This window comes from Mastomys coucha, unplaced genomic scaffold (genome assembly GCF_008632895.1).
Source record: "Mastomys coucha isolate ucsf_1 unplaced genomic scaffold, UCSF_Mcou_1 pScaffold1, whole genome shotgun sequence".
Taxonomy (NCBI): Eukaryota; Metazoa; Chordata; class Mammalia; order Rodentia; family Muridae; genus Mastomys; species Mastomys coucha.
Genome location: NW_022196891.1, coordinates 12,205,192 through 12,212,508, shown reverse-complemented (window position 1 = coordinate 12,212,508; position 7,317 = coordinate 12,205,192). Strand labels below are relative to the sequence as shown.

General features: G+C 39.1%; 1 protein-coding gene and 1 pseudogene across 4 annotated transcripts in view; one reads left to right on the top strand and one right to left on the bottom strand.

The window, feature by feature from the left end:
- The window catches only part of Cntnap5 (contactin associated protein family member 5), a 910,241-nt gene that overhangs the window by 735,274 nt on the left and 167,650 nt on the right, over positions 1 to 7,317 (bottom strand). The window lies entirely within an intron of this gene.
- Positions 1,259 to 1,336, top strand: LOC116072303 (annotated as a pseudogene).

Below are 7,317 nucleotides of genomic sequence, written 5' to 3'. Positions count from 1 at the left end.
AGAGAGAGAGAGAGAGAGAGAGAGAGAGAGAGAGAGAGAGAATGCTTGAAGTGTGTATGTCTTCCTGTGTGTATCTGTGTTTGTGTGTCTGTCTGTCTTTGGATCTGCCTGGCTGGCTCACTAGCTGTTCACTTGTCTATGTTTTTGTATGTGTTTTTGTTTGTTTGTTTGTTTGTTTTAGGAGCATATTTCCCTGTATGTGTGTTTGTGTACATTTGTGTATATTCATCAATCAGTCTGTCTATCTGTTTCTATTTGAGTGTATGTTGTTTTTGTACATGTATGTATGTGTTCATGCATATGTATCTATTTTTGTGTCACTACTTATGGTCTCCAGAAGAGATGTCCCACTACCCATGAATTTATGTTTCCTGGATGAGCACCAAGTACTCTTAAACACTGAGCTATCTCTCCAGTCCTACAACTTCATTTTTGTGATCCATACTTCAATGGATTATGTTTCCTTCTTTTACATCTAGTCTATAAGACAACTTTCAATGATTTGAGGGCTGGGCAAATTAATTGTGAGAGAGAATAGCTCCTGCATTTCAGTCTCTAACCCCAGGATCATCACTGGGTAATGCCAGTACATAGAGTATATGTGGTTTATACCTATCTAAGCACAACACACACAGAAAAAGCTGCATTCACCATTCCTAAATGAGTTCCATGGCAATCTCTTTTCAAATCATCTTAACTCCCTGTTCATGGTGTCAGGTAATTTCAGTCTCTTGTCTCTGACAACTGTCTCTTCAGCCTATGCCTATTCCTGATCTTACACAGTTTTGTGCTTCGTCTCAGGGTAATAAATGCCAAGTAAATTCTTGCTGTTTAGATATGCATTATTGATTTGCAGTATGGCTGAGCCCATTTAATTTGCTTTTTATAATTTTGAGTTTTTTTTCTAGAAATGCCTTTCAATAACTTGCTCATTTGTCTATTTGTGTGGGTATACTTTCAGTCATGACTCAAGGCCTTTAGGATTTTTCCATAGTTTCTAAACAATATCTTATGAATTAGGACACTGTGAATAGCGTCTTTGACCCATATATTAATTTTCTCATTGTGCCAAAAATGGAGAAAAGTCTCGTCCTACTTTCAATTCTGTTACTATGATAAAATCCCTGAAATAAGAATATTTGGCTTCTCATTCTGGGTTACTGTCCCTTATTTGGAGAGGTCAAGTCAAGAATTTAATGCCTCACACCTCATGCACATATAGTTTTCTTATTAACTATCATGTTAAAATGTTATATTAATTGCCCCTAGATGTATTGCAAGTGTACTTGTTGTATCACATGTATGTCAGTAGATGGCAGAGGCTACTTCTCAGATTTAAACTTTATGGATAGGCTATAAAATAAAGAAAAGCCATCATTAAAATAAAACATGGCTCCCTTGAGTATTCAGTGAGGTAGGATTTGCCAAATGATTGGGTCAGTAGCTTTGTGTTTTTCTAAATCTTAATGTACTTAATTGGTTTTTTTCCCCCACAAGATGAGACAGAGTGTCCAAGGTATCATCTAGAGTTCTGGCTGTCCTGAAACTCACTCTGTAGACCAGGCTGGCCTTGAACTCAGAAATCCACCTGCCTCTGCCTCCCAAGTGCTGGCATTAAAGTTGTATGCCACCACCACCACTGGCACATTAATTCTTAAAATAGACTATTATTCAGATTTTCTCTTCCATTCACAAAATGCCTATTGAGTACCCCTTTTTTCTCACACAGCCTTGCATGCTTAGACATACAATGTTAATAAAAAGCAGAAATACCAGTTTAAAAATCCCTACTTTGTCTTTAAAACCAAGTATGAACAGTGGATTTAAACATTATCAACTGGATGTGACTGGTTCAATTGAGCAACCCTCAAATACATATGTTGGGAGTTCATTTGTTCAGTGTATGAAATTCTTGTACATACACATGAGGTTCTGACTTCAATTTCTAGTATCCTCATTCAACTTAGGCCAGGCATTGCTCATCAATAATCCCAGCACAGGATGTAGAGACAGGCGAATCCTTGGGACTTGATTGCCTGTTAAACTGGTACTCTACAATTGTAGTCTATCTGAATTGGTGATCTATAAGTCCAATAAGACTAAATGTGATTGAGGACAATATATTATGGCAATATATTATGTTGACTTCTACTATTAAGATACACAGGGGAACAAACACAAATACAAAAATATAAGAACATATACTCATATATAGAATATACACACACATACACACACACACACAGAGAGAGAGAGAGAGAGAGAGAGAGAGAGAGAGAGAGAGAGAGAGAGAGAGAGATCATTTGGAAACATTCCATATAGAATTCATATAGATTTGGGAATGAAGATTTAGTCAGGTTACAGTGAGGTATTGTAGGAATGGGAACATGCCATCCCTTGATCCACTTAGACAAAAAGAAGGCAGATGAGGGAGGACAGAAGGAAAGATTAACGATAGACTTCTGCAAGTCACAGAAGGTCTAGAACTACCAGAAACAAGAAGGAAGAGGTATGCTCCTTCACTACATCTGAAAATACCATGGCTCTACCACCTCCTTGATTTCTAATGTGCTCTGAACCCAGGGAACAATGTTTCTTCTTTTCTAAGCTCTTTTACATTTGGTAATTTGTAGGGTAATATCTAATGTGCTCTGTGAAATCAAGGAGATCTAATATTTCTTAGCAGATAAACTTATGGGCATGCCTATGAAGGAGTTTGTAGACTGGATTGATTGAGGTGAAAGAAAGGACACATCCTATATATAAGCAGCACCATCTCATGCTCTGGGACTCTGGGATGATTAAAGAGGAGGAAGTGAGTTCAACATCAGCATTGCCCTCTGGTTCTTTACTAGGAGTGCAATATGACCAGCAGCCTCACAAGCCACCCCTTCCCTTCAATAACAGTGTCCTCATACTGTTAGCCAAAATAAACCTTTCCTTTCTGGAGTTCTGATGGAGAGATGTTTTGTCACAACAATGAGAGAAGTAACTGATACAAGCACATTGAGATAAGTGAAACACAAAGCACACTAGAGAATGGTCATACTGAGAGAGAGAAAATGGAAAGATAAGGTTGAAGATCAGTAGCGAAAGTAGCAAGGGATGAGCTACATTTACATAGGGTGGTCAGAATGGGTCTAGATGATGTGAAAGAACATTCAGGCATGAGATTGCTGGAGGGACTTCATTATTCTCTAGCTGATATGGCCAAGAGTAAGAGGGTTGAAATGTAACCTGCTTACCTCTGCAGGGACCCCATTTTTTGTTGGGACCCAACAAGAGGTCTACCACAATCTATTTGAAGTCAGTCACACAACTGGCTGAACGGGGCACTGGAAACAAGAGGCCACTGAAACAGCAATACACTAATCTGGGCAACAGAAAATATTAACCAAAGCTAGAACTTGTGTCCAACCACTGGAGAGATGAGACAGGACAAGCTTCAGGCTATATTTTGAAAGTAGAGCCAATGTAATTTCCTTAGTAATTCTGTGCGGTTCACAAGAGGAAGTGGGCAACAGGCAAGATGTGCTCTGAGGTTTAGAGGCTGACAACTGGTGAAAGGGAATAGCCACAACTGAGAGGATGTAAAAGCTTGGCAAGTACAGAGTATGGTGAAGTATTGTTCTGACATATTGAGTGTAAAATATATAATGGATATCAGTATCCATCAGAGTACCAGTGTGAAGCAGCTGGTGCTTCCAACTATGAGAACAGAGTAAAGATGTTGTCTCTAAATTGAGGGATGATGGAGAAAAGCTTGGTTTTGACAGACCGCAGCAGAAAGTAATCTGCGGGCTTCACTCCTATGTAGAGGAGGGTAGGATGCCAAGACGGGCTTCACTCCTGTGTAGGATGCCAGGACAACGGGACCAACCAGAGAGCAAGAACAGGGGCCACAGCATTCCTTAGGGAAAAGCAAGTTCTCCCAGTTGCTGGGGCAGGACTGGAATGTGTCGCACATATTCTGACTGCACTCTTCTCTAGGCCTGACATCTCAGGCCATAAACCAGTGGAAATGAAGAGGAAGGAAAAGTGACAGAGATGGTACTATAGTTAACCCTCACTGCTCAACTGAGAGGATCTAGAGTCACGATGGAAACACACCTCTTAGTACATCTATGAAAATGCTTCTGAACAGTTAAAAGAAGAGTGAGGAGATACCCAAGCTGGGTTCTTGCAGTAAACAAGGGATGATGAAACCACCTGGTTTCCAGCACTCATGTCTCTGCTTTCCAACTGCCAAGGTAAACTGGCTAGTTCCCTCCTGTTCCCACCATGGTAGCATACAGTATCAAACTGGTGCCAAATGAATCCTTCATCCATGGAGGTGCTTCTGTCAGCTATCTGGTGACAACAGTGAGAAACTAACATATAGAGAGAACCCAAAATCCCAGGACAGAAACATGGCCTTGCAAAGCAGTTATCTTTCACAGAATGAAAGACTTCCTTAGGCTTCAAGTTACCAGGTCTCATCCCTAGGCCTCAGTGTGAAAAATGAAGATGTAAAATTCCTACAGTGTTTTAAGGAGGCAGGAAGGATGCTTGAAAGTCTCACTAAGTGAAGGCAACTAGTTTGTTTTTGGTCCATTTCAGGGAACATGTGTTAGAATATATTAGTAAGTTTTAGCGTCTAGTCTTAGGCTAGTGGCTCTTGCTGACCTCTTTAGCCTGGTACCTCTATCCCATTTCTTTCTACACTGTCACATCAAGGAGCATTGCATGGATGTTTTGCAGGGAAAAGCAGTTCTCCTTTCTCTTCTCGGCCTAGGAATTGCTTGGCCTAGGAATTCCACTCCATTTCTTGGAATCCCTACCATCTGTGCCGAACAGATATGCTATCACAATTCTAGTGAGGGACCGTAGTGGTAACAGTTTGTATAAAGACCTCTGTGTCCCATGAGACTGGAAAGCATGAGAAGTCACCTGTGAAAGTTCCTGGAGACCAAGGAATGGGTTTTGGAAGGAAAAACTTCACTTCACTTTTACTGTGTGACAATTCTGATCAGAAAATTGAACCCAACTTAGAAGTCCCAACATTCCTAGGCATCATGCATTACAGAGCCCCTTGTTGTCTGTCATAACACCTATCTTTATGATTGTATTTAAGAACACTGGCATTTCTTCTCACCTTTGCTGTAAGTTCATATAGGCAGGATGCATCGCTTTCACTGTGGTATGCCCCTGTGGTGCTTCACCTTCACCTAGGACCCTGTCTAAGAAGTGATAAATGCTGAATTGGCTTCCTGTTACCTCACAACTACCTCACATGTTAGTTCCCATTGATGAGCATAATTGCATTACCTCGTTCACTAGGTCTTTAGAAAGAACAGAAGATGAGCACAAGTTCCCCTTCCCCAGTAACAGCATTTTAAGGACCTTCAAAGAATAGTTTCTTCATTTGAAAGCAGTAGGCCCTTGAACACTATCAAGTGCGGACAGAATTTTCTATCTCCTGTCTTGTCTTTTAATTTCCCTTCTGTTACTTACATAACTATGTTACAATTTGATTCCAAATGGGAAATTTGACTCTCAGAATAAAAAAGTCATGATTATTCTGCCTATCTCAAAATAATTCATTTCAATTTTAAATCACTGCCACTATGGTTCTAAGAGTAAAGTGATCAAGACAAGTATATTTGTATCTTGAAATAAAAGATGTGTAAAGTATCAGCAATGCTTCCAGTGTTGGATGTGGGAAGGATTATTTCTTTGTAAAAGTTTACATTTAGTACTTATACACATCTATGTATTATAAGAAAAAGGAACAAGGGGGAGGGAGACATCTCAGTTGGCAAAGTGCCTTGGGATGAACATTATGACCAGAGTTAACATAAAGGTGAGAAACAAAATGAAATGACTTAACGGCTAAAGGCCATTGCTGCCAAGCTTAAGGACCTGAGTTTAGTCCCTTGACTATATGTTGGAAGAATAAAATTGAGTCTCATAGGTTGTCCTTAGACCTCCAAATGAATGATATGATTCATGAATACACACACACACAGAAATAAGAACACTGTTGCAAATTTAAAAGCTGTACTTTGTGGCACAAGAATATAATCTTAGCATTGATGATGTGTTGACTTGTGTTGCAGGCTCCTGGGTCTTCCTGACTGAGCAGTCTGATGAAGCTCAGACAGTTTAACAAAAAAGGCGACTGATACCCAGAGGACATTATCCAAGGTTGATTTATTGCCTTTCTTGTACATATGTGCAAGCAGACCTATACATACACATGTACTCACACACATGAACATGAACATGTACAGAAAATAAGTAGAACAAAACTGTGCCTCGTTTTGATCACCCATGCAAATATGCTGACCTTAGCAAAATGTCTACTATGTGCAACTGGATATGATATGTTAACATGCATGATTCCAAATATACTTTTTGGTAAATTCTGTTAATTTAAATACTAATTAAACAATTGTTCTTTATTTTGTTTAATTATAAAAATTTAAAGATGTTCATTATATAAGAAGATAAAAGAAAAATGAACTTATTTTGAACTTGTAGAGCTATTATTTCCTCTTTGAAAAAAAAAGAGAATCTGTGTTTGTTCTTATTTGTAATTTGAAAGTAATGTTCAGGTACAGTTATTGTTTTTATGTCATGTTTACTATTCAGGATTCTGTCTTTGGTTGGTGAGATGCCAGATAAAGGAGCTTGACATGTAAATCTGAAAACTTGACTTAAATACCCAGGATCTACATAAAGCTTAATGGACAGAATCAATTCAACAGTGAACATGTTTGTGACATGGGTCCCATAGTATGTATTAGTATTAAGAAATTTTAGCTGGGCAGTGGTGGTGCACACCTTTAATCCCAGCACTTGGGAGCCAGAGGCAGGCAGATTTCTGACTTCAAGGCCAGCCTGGTCTACAAAGTGAGCTCCAGGACAGCCAGGGCTATACAGAGAAAGTCTGTCTCGAAAAACCAAAAAAAAAAAAAAAACCAAAAAAAAAAATTAAAAAAGAATAGTACCATCTTGAACTATCTATATTTTAGCAAGGCAGAAAAGTCTACTTCCCCACCAATGATTTACCCCCCCCAGAGCCTAATACCACATAGGTACAACACACAATAAACAATCCTTATTTCCCCATTATGAATGAAATCACATTCCCATTAACAATTTCACAGGATAGCTATTTAAGTCAGCATCCATATGCATGCTCGGGGTACTGTCTTCTGAAGGAATTTTCCACATTTAAAGAAAAGAAAAAAGATTAAGTGACCATAGGAAACAACCCATATGTCCCTCAACAGAGGAGTGGATACAGAAATTGTGGTATATCTACACAATGGA